The sequence below is a fragment of the Carassius auratus genome, unplaced genomic scaffold, assembly GCF_003368295.1.
Source record: "Carassius auratus strain Wakin unplaced genomic scaffold, ASM336829v1 scaf_tig00033307, whole genome shotgun sequence".
Taxonomy (NCBI): Eukaryota; Metazoa; Chordata; class Actinopteri; order Cypriniformes; family Cyprinidae; genus Carassius; species Carassius auratus.
Genome location: NW_020526069.1, coordinates 279890 through 293315, shown reverse-complemented (window position 1 = coordinate 293315; position 13426 = coordinate 279890). Strand labels below are relative to the sequence as shown.

Here is a 13426-nt window from a genome sequence, read left to right as displayed (position 1 = left end):
TTTTTCTTTTCTTGATTATTTCTATTTTATCCTGCAATGTATCTACAAAAATAGTTCATAAATCAGTCCCTATGTTTTTATTTTTGCTTAATTTTTTTTTTTTTTTTGTTTTAAACTACTATAACATTTTTTTTTCTTTCTTCACCCTCTTCCTTTTTTATGTATGTATGCATGTATGTGTGTACAGTGGGTATTGAAAAGAATCACTCCCTTTAATACATCACATTTTGTTGCTATGCAGCCTGAAATGAAGATGGACAGTTTTTTGTTTTTTTTTATTCACTGCAACTTATAACATCTAAGTGTAAGATATAAAACCTACATTCAGAAATAAAACTTATCACACAGCTGGAAAAAGGATCCTCCGGTTGGTATTTTTTTCCTCTCTTTAATTACATCTACTTTAATATTTGCCACACTTCTTTGCAGAATTACTTGTTCAGTTAAATTTCATGGTGACCATGGGATATCAGTTCTCCAAGCACTTTGTGATCAGTTTTGCTGTTAGCTTTGTGTCATTGTCATGTTAGAAGTTAAACGTTGTCCGTAGACAACATTCTGGCAGAAGACAGTAGATTTTCCTCAAGACTTTTGACTATTTTTTTCCCATCCATTTTTCTTCCTTCCTGACAAGTGCTCCAGTCCCCGCTGCCACCGACAACACACCCCATAACAGGATACTTGAAACCTAATTTCACAGATCAGAATTGCGATGTAAGTGACCCAGGGATGGTGAGCTGACCAAAACTCAATTGTGAAAGTTTTCACAGATCAGAATAGCGATGTAAGTAACCCTGGAAGGGTCAGCTGACCAAAGCTCAACTGTTAACAGATCAGAAAAGTGATCTTAGTTATTCTGGGATGGGTCAGCTGACCAATACTTAACTGTTGCATGGTAAACTGACCAAATTTTTAAGATCAGAATAGTTAAGTATCCGAATATATATATATATATAAATATATATATATATATATATATATATATATATATATATATAATATATATTATATATATATATATATATATGTGTGTGTGTGTGTGTGTAAGTTCATTTACATAATAAATTGGAAACCGTTATTCATTGGAACAGCAAACATATGACAATTAGACAAAAAACGGGGGCAGAGCAAAGAGAAACAAGGCCAAGTGATAAAATGCTATTGTGAAAGTTTTCACAAAATCGAGCTCAATCTAAATCAATGTTTTTTATTCCAGAAAACTGCCATGTTTGACTGCGTGTTGTTATTGGTAATAGACGTTAAACATGAAGTATGCCTTTCTATCACATTTTCTTAATGGTGGACTTACCAAGAGGTTTTACGGACAAGAGCTTTGCAGTGAAAAAAAAAAAAAAATATTCACAGATCAGGCTGGTGAAGATGACACCAGTTTCACTCCTCTAAGTCTCCAACTTTCGGAGCTACAGGCAATATAAAATTAAGAGTCTCTACGAAAAAAAAAAAAATGATTTCGGCCCAAAAGACAGCGTCACCAGAATTCACAAATAATGGAGAATGTTTTCGGTATTATTTTGCATGTTAATGAAAACGCACTGCGTATTTATACCAAAAGAAATCTGAATATAAAACCAACAAACTATCTTTACTGCCGGTTTTGAATTTGTTGTTCTGTAGCAATATGCAGCAAAAATATCTAAGATAAATTGGTGGTTTATTCTTAAAACACATCAGCGAGCTTGAATAGTGGAAGCATAGTAACAGTTTAATTTATTTTTTGCTATTTAATTCTATATATGAAATGATGTTATGTTATGACTCAGAAATTTTACATATTAACAATATTATTTCTTTTAATAGTAATTGGCGGCCCACCTGAAATACCAGGACCACTGGTTTGAAAACCACTGCATTAGATGATTCGAATGAGACTGAGCCTTTAGTATATATCACTTTGATGAGCACACAGATCCCAGTAATATTCCTCATGAATATCATTTATGTTCATTAAAATGAGAGATAAACTCTCATGCTCAACAATACGCAGCTCATTTTCTGTGCTCTCTAAATCACATTGCTCATCTCTAATAGTTTCACCTCACCATGCTCTAATCGGAAACACTGGTTTACTCCTCTCCCTCCCTCTCTCTCTCTTAATATCTTCATTCATCTCGGTTTATTTCTCGTATTAGGCTCAGTTAAGACACACGATGCGATGGATGCCACTGCATTAGACATTCTCAGGAGGAAGTTCTTGTTAAGCTCCATGTGTTATGCAGCTCATTCACTGCTAACTTTGTTTTTCTGCTCTGTCTTTCCCACGGTCTCTTTTCTCTCCTTGCCTATTTGTATGTGCTTTGATGTTTTCTTTTGGTTTACACCACTGCTTCACTGCACTCCAGAGCTTTTGCAAAGATGTCTAAGGTTTCGGCATACCTTAGGTACATGTTTGTCGCCCTCCGCTCAAGCAGGAGGTCACAAAAAACAAAACCAGATTTTCTTCCCTTGAGTTTCTTGTTCATCTGTACTGTTCTGTGGTACCCTGCAAGAATTAATCACATCTCAACCATTTCTTGGATATTCCAAAAACATGTTTTCTCTCTGAACAGAGTGCATAAGTAAGACTTTAAAATGTAATTGTCTCATGCACTGCTTGAAATGAGAAATTATAGAAGCATCTGTTTCATCCATCACCGAAGTAAATAAGAACATACAGACAATACATTGCACCAGCAGATTATATCCTTACATTAACACTTGCATAAACATGGCATTGATTCAGAGCAAAGCTCCATACTGACTTCATTCTCACAGCTGTGTGAATGGAAAAATGCTCAATTTACTGAAACCAATCTACCCCTCTCATCTGTCACCTTTTTCCTTTTATGTGTATGATATGATAACCTCATCACAATTAAAATGAGCATGAACTTCCACTGTCCGTTTTGGCAATCCGCACGATGTGCATGTCAGAAGCAGGGTTGCCATGTTGGTTTTCAGCAAATGGTTTAAAGATTTACAAAATGAGGGATTTTCCTATTTATTTTTGATTGTAAAATAAACTAAACCCACAATGTTTTGGTGATCTAACAATATCAGTAATTTATGGGCTGAGGTTACATAATTCAGATGAGAGCGTTTAATGAGACATTCATCCTCGTTAAGCATCTATGTTCATAGGCAGGTTCTCCTGTGATATTTAGTTTGAAAATATCCTCCACTCAGACCTCATATGTTTTCAGTCCACGAATCGATGAAGCTGTCAGGCCGTTAGAGCTTCTAATTATTCAGTGTTTATACAGAGCACTGAAGTCAGAGCTAAATATGAATATTTATCCATTCCGTGTCTTAAATCACTGATGAAATGCCAAAGGCTGGTGCCAAGCGATTGAAATAGTTGTATAATAATACACTATCCTTGAAAAGATTATTTGTATGACAAAGAAATCAAATACTTATATAAAGCAAGGATGCATAAATTTCAGCAAGGAAACAAAATATTTCTACTTCCAATAAATGCAGTTTTTTTTTCTATTCTTTCTGTTCATTAAAAAAATCCTGAAAGTAATTCATCATGGTTTTTCACAAAAATATTAAATGACGATAAGAAATATTTCTTGAGCAGCAAACCGGCATATTAGAATAATTTAGTGTTTGTCTTGGCTGAGCTTGAAATCAGATAAAATGGAGTGCATTGGGCACAAGTTTGACTGTACATCACCCTTGCAGAGAAGCCATAATGTGGAAACAGAGGAGAAGAGCTTGCTGTGCGAATACCCCCCTCCCTCAGCAAATAAGAAAACAGCCCAGGCTTCTCTAGAGCTGTAAACTGAGCATGTGTGTGTGTGTGGCTGTGTGTTTGGGTGCACGTTGACTTGTGTTTGGTAACGCTCATGCCCAGTTCTCTAAATGAAGCGAGTGCTGATTTTCTCTCTCTCTCTCTTTTGTGACCCTTTATACCCACTGACAGTCGTTACGAGTGATTGTGCATTTGGTTTTATCGTGCACAATGTTGCATGCACCATTGAACGCTGTCCGTCTGTGTTGCCTAAACTTCCTCTTTTTCTTTTTCTCCAGTCAACAGCATATCTCAACGGCAGAGCCTGCTCTTCTGAGGGCACGTGGGGTGGCTCTGGACGGGAAGATGGAAGATAAACGGGGAGGACGCGTTTAGACGAGGAATATCTGTTTTTCATTGGCTAGTCCTGTGGCATTATGTGTGTAGAAGGGGTCACTGCAGTTGTTTACATGGAGAGGCTGAGGATGTTGATTTGTGGATTGTTTCCTTTGTTCCGAATAGCGCACTTCTCCTTCCCTGTTCACAACACAAACATGTTCTTCCTGTTTTGCTGTACCTCCTCAACATGGTTGCATCAATCCAGCCCATGTAATCAACCAATCAGATGCTGAATGTTACTGGATGGCCTGACTCTTCTTCCTTTTGACTGAAACAAATCAACCTGTTTTCTTTGCAATACTTCTCAATAGTAATGTAAGAGGAAGGCAAGTTTATGAAGGAACGTGTCATGAATGCTGTTAATATCCAAAAGCCAAGTAACTCTAGTCTTCCAGTAAATGGTCCCCTTCATTAGAGTCATCGGCCCTCCCATCCAAAGACGAAGATTTAGTACTATGCCAACACAATGGTTCATCGCAATCAAACATAATGTTATTTGTATTCATCAGAACATTGACGACATGCTCTACTTTTGTTTTTGTTTGCAAAAGCATTTCCTTTTTAAGTTGATGTTTACATGTTTTTTTTGTTTTTTTTTTTGTCATGCAACACAGTTTGATCATCTAGAAACAGTTTCACCAAAGGCCATCTCTGTATCCCTTTTGGTTTGAATTATGAGCTTCCATTTCCATTGTAATGTTCAAGTGAACCCCTCGATCAGCTGTCAAGGACAAAATATTTGTGCAAAGCAACTTCTAATGTTTGAGTTGCATTGAGGAAAGCCTCCTGTAATCTCGACGCATATCTAGTTCAAGCCTTGTTGATAATTCTTCCATTACTGCAGCTCTTACGGCTGTCACTCTGGTTGAAAACTGAGCTGGTTACTTTGTCGGTTCAGTCAGGGTGATGAGAACTCATAATGGGATGCCCGGGCGCATGTGGAGAACCGGTCGACTTGTGTAGGGCTCAGGTGTCTGTCACTCTGCAGAACAGCTGAGTGCGGTGGATAATGTTCTGCGTCTCGGCCCGGTTGTTCATACTCGGCAGGTTTTGGAGCCCATTGGTGTCACGTAACACCACAGATTCAAAACGGTACGTCCCCTGGCTTGTACGATATTCAGTGCATCTCTGCACAATGTCTATGATTAAACTGTCCCACAAATGTGATTATTGGGTGAATCTCTGAAGAAAAAAAAATAATAAAAAGTTAAGGTGATATTTTACCCTGAAATTAAGAGAGAAATAAAACGTTTTGTTAAGAAAAAAATAAAGCCGATTTTTTTTTTTGCTTTGTAAAATTTTTAACAGCAATAAGTCCCAAAAGTTCTTGTTCATGTAATAATAAAATAAAAATTCTATAAAACTTTTGTAAAATATTAAAATACAGTGTATTTAATAGTTTTTTTTATAATATTTATAAGGAAATATTTGTTATACTTTCTTTGCTGTAATGAATAATTTCACAATAACTTGTTCCTGTAATACGGAGTAATTTGCTGTGTAATGAGAAATATTAAATCTTTAAAGTGCATCACAGTAGTGTGTGTATTGCTTAATTGTTAAATAATAATGATTAAAAAAAAAAATTCACCATCATAAAAAAGGTTCCTAAAAAATAAGCTTAATTTATTTTTAATGTAAAATATAATTTATTTTTATTGTCTCTTTATTTCAGGGTGAAATGTGATTTTTTTTTTTTTTGCAAGGTTCACCCTATTAGAGCTGAATGCTGAAGCGATTAAGTTCTCAGTTTCCATCGGTGTTACTATGTGGATGATATTTTAGTAAATATAATTTTTTTTAATTATTATTAATTCAAACAATCCCAAAGCGTTTGGTCTGGTGATAGATTGCGACTTCTGTTTGTCCCTGTTGGAGATGACCGGTGAAAACCTGTGTTGAATATATGTGACCCTCGACCACAAAACCAGAAGTGTCAAAATTTAGATTTATACATCATCTGAAAGCTGAATAAATAAGCCTTCCTTTGAATTTATTAGCGATATTTGGCCGAGATACAAATATTTGAAAATCTGGAATCTGAGTGTGCAAGAAAAATCTAAATACTGAAAAAAAAAAAAATCACCTTCTTAGCAATGCATATTACCAATCAGAAATTAAGTTTTGATATATGTACAGTAGGAAATGTAAAAATATCTTTATGGAACATGATCTTCATGATTTTTGGCATAAAAGAAAAATCGATGTCTACATTGTAACTTTGTCCCATACAATGTATTTTTGACAATTGCTACAAATAGAGCCCAGTGACTTACTGTAAGACTGCTTTTGTGCTCCAGGGTCACATGTGAGGAGACGCTCTTGACGAGGGGAGTGCAGACTTGTATGACAGTGTTGTATAGTTGAAGACTGTGGCACATTGAAAATAGCCTTAGAATGTTGTTTTTTTGCAAATCAGAAGCATGGAGAATGCAATGATAAGATCCTCCTAACAACATATAATTTTTAAAGCAAAGAAGAAAATATTTTTTGTTATACTTATTGATGACATTGTTCATTGTGTTCTTTTTTTCTTATTTTTTTAATATGTAGTGACCAGACGTTACTACAGTAGGAGTCTCATGTGGTGTAGATATTTGGTTTTGATGTTTGTGAGATCATAAGGATGAAAACGGCTCATCTGATTTAAAGCTTTCATCTGGAATGAGGATGGAAAGGGCTTCAGTGGATAAGTGAGGTATCCAAATGTTCATTACTGCGCAATAATTGCTAATTTACGCAATAAGGTTTTTTTTTTTTTTTTTTAGCAAAACCCTTCTTATTTGAAATTAATTTGGTTCTGAATTGGCATGCATTGCTTGTCATAAAATATAAAAGAAGCAAATAATGCCAGAAACTGTCATGCAAAAACTCAAAGCTCTTTTATTGCCCATTTTATGTGGAATTCAATTTTAAGTGAGGTTTTGATATGATTGCAGGTGAAATGTTTTTGTACTTGAAGACACTTTGAGAAAATATGGACTTCATGCGGTTTTTAGTGCATTTCTTTAATTGTACAACTCTGTTTTAGAATTGGCAGTTTATGCGAAACAAAACTTGATCATTGATCAATACAGTATTATTTTCTTTTGATTTTTTTATTTATATTGCAATTGCATCCACTTAAAAAGCCCAAAGTTTCAGGATTTTCAGCTAGCTGACTGCTTTTGTCCAGTTGGCCGTTGTCCATGTGTGAAGGCAAGAATGGAGTGATGCAGTCTGCTGTTCTATAAATAGGTTAAAAGCAGTTTAAACACATTAAGCAATACTCCCTGTCAATCTACATTTCACATCTCATGGATATCTAATGCAGGAAATTCTCTCAGATGGCCATAATATATTTTCAGTAAATAATTATGCATATGTAAGTGGTCACTTGTTCTGTTTGAGTCTATGTTAACCATGAATAACGGTTGCAAAATGTTTGATTCGATGTTGAAAATCCCTTTTCCTGTTCTATTGTTTTTAACCTTTGAGTTCTTGCATTTGCAATAGTCAATCTTTTCACCCAAGGATATGTGGATCAGAAGTATGTTGACATGGAAAATCTTACAAAATACAAATGGACTGTTACATCCAGTTGCTTGTATGAATGCTGAGCTCATTTCCAACCAACTTGATCCATCTCTGTTAATTATAAAGAAGGAAGTGGAGTTATTTGAATACTGTCACGAGCAGAACAAATGTGAATAATATTTGCTTGCAATATAATCAGTGTCCCAAACTTGAATTTTGTGAATTTTTTTTGTCTTTTCAAGTTTCAGGTAACCTCTATTTATATAATATTATATATGATAATATTATATATTTATACGTTTGCATGTTCATTACATATTAAAATTATTACCAATATAGACATAAATCAAATTCAGCCACTGAAAAGACTTTAAAATATTGACAACAGTACATTGATGACACTCACTATAACAAACAAGTGCTTTGTCAGCTTGTGGTTTTATTTTAACATAACCAGAAAACTAAACCAAAAAAAAAAAACTAGAAAATATAAATGTATATGTCACCCGCATTTGGATGCATTCATATTCCACTAGTAAATATGGCTTAACGTTGATTGGGTTTATGCATGAGGTTTATGTATTCAGACACGAGTCAGTGAACTCTACAGCAATGGTTCTCAATTCCAGAACTTGTGTACCACAGCAATTAATGAAAAAATAATACAGTTTATAATGAAGGTTTATATTTTTAACAGAGTTATCCTTGAAGAAAATCACAGATTTATGATTACATCACACATGGCTCACAGTTGGACACCAGAATGAAGCTGAAGTGACAGAAGATCTGCTATTTCATCTCCATAATGTCCACCCATCACACGTTGACAATATTTTTGTGACCTTTTTTGCAGCTATATATTTAAAGTAAGGATTTCAAACTTGAAATAAATCAATGCAGTTCTTTTCCATTTCAAGGTTTCTGAGAAGTAAATATGCGCCTCAACATGTATTATACAGCAGCTTGGTTTGCTGATTGCTTTTCCGCTTTTGCTATTGGTCAATGCCAAAGTTATCCGAAGTCGTGCATGGGTTGGTGTTTGATTTTTTCCAAGGAATGTAATAATGCTGACACCCTGCTTTGTGTTTCTTACTGAGCCAGTTTTACTGCAGAGAATTACTGTTATGATAAAAACCACATACTTATAACACGGTATTCCCACATACCTCTTGAAAAATTCTGTTCATTTATTGTATCAAAGATATACAGTTCAATAAAGGTATGTACATTTCTGAATAATAATTTGTATTTATCTTCTATGAGTATATACAAGCTTATTTTAACAATGTATTCATAAAATTAAGTTATAAGCACTATATTTTGATTGTTACAGACACTTTTAATCAATTTAATACATCATTTCTGAATATGTTCAGTATTTATGAGATATATATATATATATATATATATATATATATATATACACACACATACACACACACACAAAATAGCTTATTTTTATAGTTAATATTCATTTAATTTGTTCAAAAGTGACTATATGTTACAAGTTATTTGTGTGGGTGTGTATTTTAATAAATTAATCAATTAAAATAATACATTTCTAATGATAATTTGTACCAGGTCCTCTTTCTTGGGTGATGAGCAAACTTATGGAGGGGGGGTTATGGAGGTAGCTTTCACTAAAAATGTGTTTCTGCGATTGAATATTTTACCTGGTGAATCTTCACCTGTGGTAGACTCTTCAGGTCTTCTGATTTTCAAGATGGCGCTGCTCATATCTTCCACACGTGAGTTGTTCACTGAAGCAGTTCGGCTTGTTTTGGAAACGTGGCTGGTGCTGCAAATTAGTAAATTTATAACATTATATTCCGAAAAAATATATATTTCGTATAATACTGTCATATTTCTTAATTAAGCTTTAGTTTGATCCTCATTTTTCGAATTCAGAAATCATACTGCTGTTACCAGATTAGCAAGTCAGCGCTGCCAGTTATAAAATATAGCGTACAGTAAACAAACATTCAACACTTAAAGTTCAGTCTTACGTTATGTCTTGAAACGATATTTCATCCAGCTGCAGAGGACTTGTGATGATGCGCACCTCGAGCTGATCCTGAGCAGTGATTTGTAGCTGTAATGGATGTGTTTGCTCAGATCGCGGTCGATAATGGTCTCGGGGGCGCGCACAGTCAGAAAGCGGAGTGGATGGTGCACGCGCTGCAGCAGTACTTCATCGACAACGGTCAGAGCTGGCAAATCAATAATTTCACTGACGCTTTGTAGATCTTCTGATGACCGTAAACCCGTCTGTGTCTCCTCACAGATTGGCTGCAGGCCTGCAGCAGGATGAATTGGAGGAGTTCATCTCAGACCTGATGAACTATGAGTTTGACACGCTGTGCAAGTTGTGCTTAGCGAGCTGTGTGTGTGTGTGTGTGTTCGCTCAGGTGGCGCAGCAGGTGTGTGAGATGTTCCAGCAGTGTCAGCAGGACAGACTGACGGAGGTCAGAGAGCAGATCAAGCAGATGATTCAGAAGAAGAACGCTGAGAGAGAGCAAAGGCCACACCTACTGAAATACCTGCTGATGATGACGATGATTATAGTGAAGATGAGGAGGTATGGCCGGCGTATAAATATATATTCAGTAGCATTAAAACCAGGGCCGTATTAAAACAGTGTGGTGCCCCTGGGCACTATAACGCAAATCCCCCCGTCCTGAGCTCATTCTTTACTCGTTTAAAAAAAATCTTTCTATCCCTGGAACATTTTGAATTGTAGCTAAACATCTAGCGTCCTTGTCTTTCTTTACCTTTCTTTTTGCAAAACCACTCAATTGACGTCTGTCCATTTTGATTCATTTTCTGTAGCCGTTAAAAAAATCACACATTTGCGCGTACTTGTTGTGGACCAACTTATCTCTGACAGATTGGAGACGGAAGGGGGGGACTGATAGTGGTCATGTAATCTTTATTTATTTATAATTTATTATTATTATTGTTGTTAAGTTCCGGCTCTGATTAAAACATTCATGTTTTCGGTGTATTTACTTTATTATCAAATGTAGGTGTATTAGCAGCGTTTGCTCAAGTTAAAGAAGTTGTTAAAATGAACATCTGCTGTTTATTTCTCTCTATGTGCACATTTTTATAGAATTATGTGTATTGGTATGGCTAATCATTTGAGTCAGTTTGGGAGTTAGTAGCTGGTTCATCAATCATTTGAGTGAGTTCGGGAGTTCGTAGCGGATTCGCGAAATATTTGAGTCAGTTCGGGAGTTCAAAGCGGGATCGCGAATCATTTGAGTCAATTTGGGGATCGCGAATCATTTGAATAAGTTCGGGAGTTAGTAGCGGGATCGCGAATCATTTAAGTCAATTTGGGGATCGCGAATCATTTCAATAAGTTCGGGAGTTCGTAGCGGGATCGCGAATCATTTGTGTCATCTGACTCCAGTTTGGGAGTTGGAGCGGGATCGCGAATCATTTGAGTCAGTTCGGGAATTCGTAGCGGGATCGCGAATCATTTGAGTCAGTTTGGGGATCGCGAATCATTTGAATCAGTTCGGGAGTTCGTAGCGGGTTCGCGAAACATTTGAGTCCGTTCGGGAGTTCAAAGCGGGATCGCGAATCATTTGAGTCAATTTGGGGATCGCGAATCATTTGAATCAGTTCGGGAGTTCGTAGCGGGATCGCGAATCATTTGAGTCAATTTGGGGATCGCGAATCATTTCAATAAGTTCGGGAGTTCGTAGCGGGATCGTTTGAGTCATCTGACTCCAGTTTGGGAGTTGGAGCGGGATCGCGAATCATTTGAGTCAGTTCGGGGAGTTCGTAGCGGGATCGCGAATCATTTGAATCATTTTTAACTAATTTAGTAGCTAGTTCTAATTACGTTTTCCACGCTTGTTTAGGTGTGAAATGTGAACTCGTATTTTTTGTTTTAATGATCGTTAACAATCAAGTATATTAAAAAAACTAAACAAATCGTGCCTAAAAAGTGCAGGCATCTAGGCTAATGTAAAGTTACATGATGAAGTCATACTAGTGTGTGTGTGCATTTTGAGTGCGTTCTTTCACTGCATTATTCAGTGTATTCAAATGCATTTATAAATGCATGTGAATGATCACAAAATTCAAGATATGAACCCTTTGTGCCAAAAGGGTTCTTTCTTGTCATTATATAACCTTTTTAGCATAAAAGGTTATTTGGAGTTGAGTAAAGAACCCTATGGTATGTTTTTAAATTTGTAATATTTTAAGTGTACATATATATGATATATAAAAAATAAATAATGGTAAAAAATATTTCGCATGTTTTTATTAATGTTTAAATATTTATATTTAACATTTAAAGTAAATTAATATTTTTGTATAATTTATACATTTTATATAAACTTATTTGATTTAAACTTATTTTTATATTTATATATTTGTGAATATTTTTTAAATTTAACATAAAATTTCTATGTAATATACAATATAAAATGCAGTGTACAATAATATACAATATATAATACGTACTTAAAAAAAAAATATATATATATATATGTATAATATATATATATATATATATATATATATATATATATATATATATATATATATATATATATACACACATACATACATATTTATATTTACAATATTACATATACAATTTTAACATTCATGCGTAATATAAAAAAATCAATAATACACACACACACACACACACATATATACATATACCTATTATATTAATTAATAGTACAGAATGTTTGGTGTATTAGATGCAAATCTCCCCTTTTTGAATTGTGTCTGGTTGTTTTTCTCAGGCTATGGAGTGTGATGGAGGGGCAGGCGGAGCTTCAGTCAACGGTGAAGCAGTGAAGGAGCAGCATCTTCTTCCTCAAGCTGTGAGTCACGAGGAAGAGGATGATGGCTGGACAGTTGTACACAGGAAGAAGTGACTGGACTTGCAGTATTAAAACTGAGGAATTTCTTTCTTAAAACTGAGACGTTTTAAGGGCTTCTGTGTCTCTCCAGCTCTGGATACTTCTGCATTTTCAACCACAACAAACCCACAGAATGGTGCATGTGACTGATGTTAAAACACAGATAGATTACCTCACTGGACCTCTTTCACGGGTTTCTTTCATAAATGCTTAGTTTGGAGTACACAAAGTCTAATGAAATTAATTTGTGTATGCTTTGTAACTGGTCTGGTCTTTGGTGCATATACACAAGTATATACATTTTAATTGTCTAGTTATGGTCTATCTATAACACCGATTCTCTCTGACTTCCTGTAACCCTTATTTATAACTTGTAGGTTAATCCCTGCAGTGGTCCTTTATCGCCCTCTTGTGTCGCTACAATATCACAGCAACAGTTAAACTTTATTCAATGGAAGAAAAAAAAAATAATGCATGTTTGGAACAAGCGTTTTCATAGTTTTTTTCATGCTTGGTTATGTAAAATGTTTAAACGCTCTAGTGTTAAAGTATATCATGGTGACCACATCAGGATTATAAAAAAATACTGTTTGTAAGTGAGCCTTTATTCTCCGGTACACAGGGTTTAAGCTCAAGTTTTTTTGAATTCAGTCAAGTATTCATACAGTGTTCTGTATGGTCACAAACAAGCATTCCTCACACATATTCGCAGACAAATATAAAAAGGCGATGGGCTTTTTTTTTTCTTTTCTTTTGCAGATGACATGTCAAGGCACTATTTTAACATAAATATGTGACCCTTCTAAACAATTATATGACCGTACAATGAAAACTCAACAGACTACAGACATATCTGCATCATGTTCAGAGATCAAAGCTT

At 35.2% G+C, this 13426-nt stretch overlaps 1 pseudogene; it reads left to right on the top strand.

Moving 5' to 3' along the window:
* The first annotated feature begins 9714 nt into the window (after window positions 1–9714).
* Window positions 9715–13352, top strand: LOC113081178 (pre-rRNA-processing protein TSR2 homolog; annotated as a pseudogene).
* The last annotated feature ends 74 nt before the right edge of the window (window positions 13353–13426 follow it).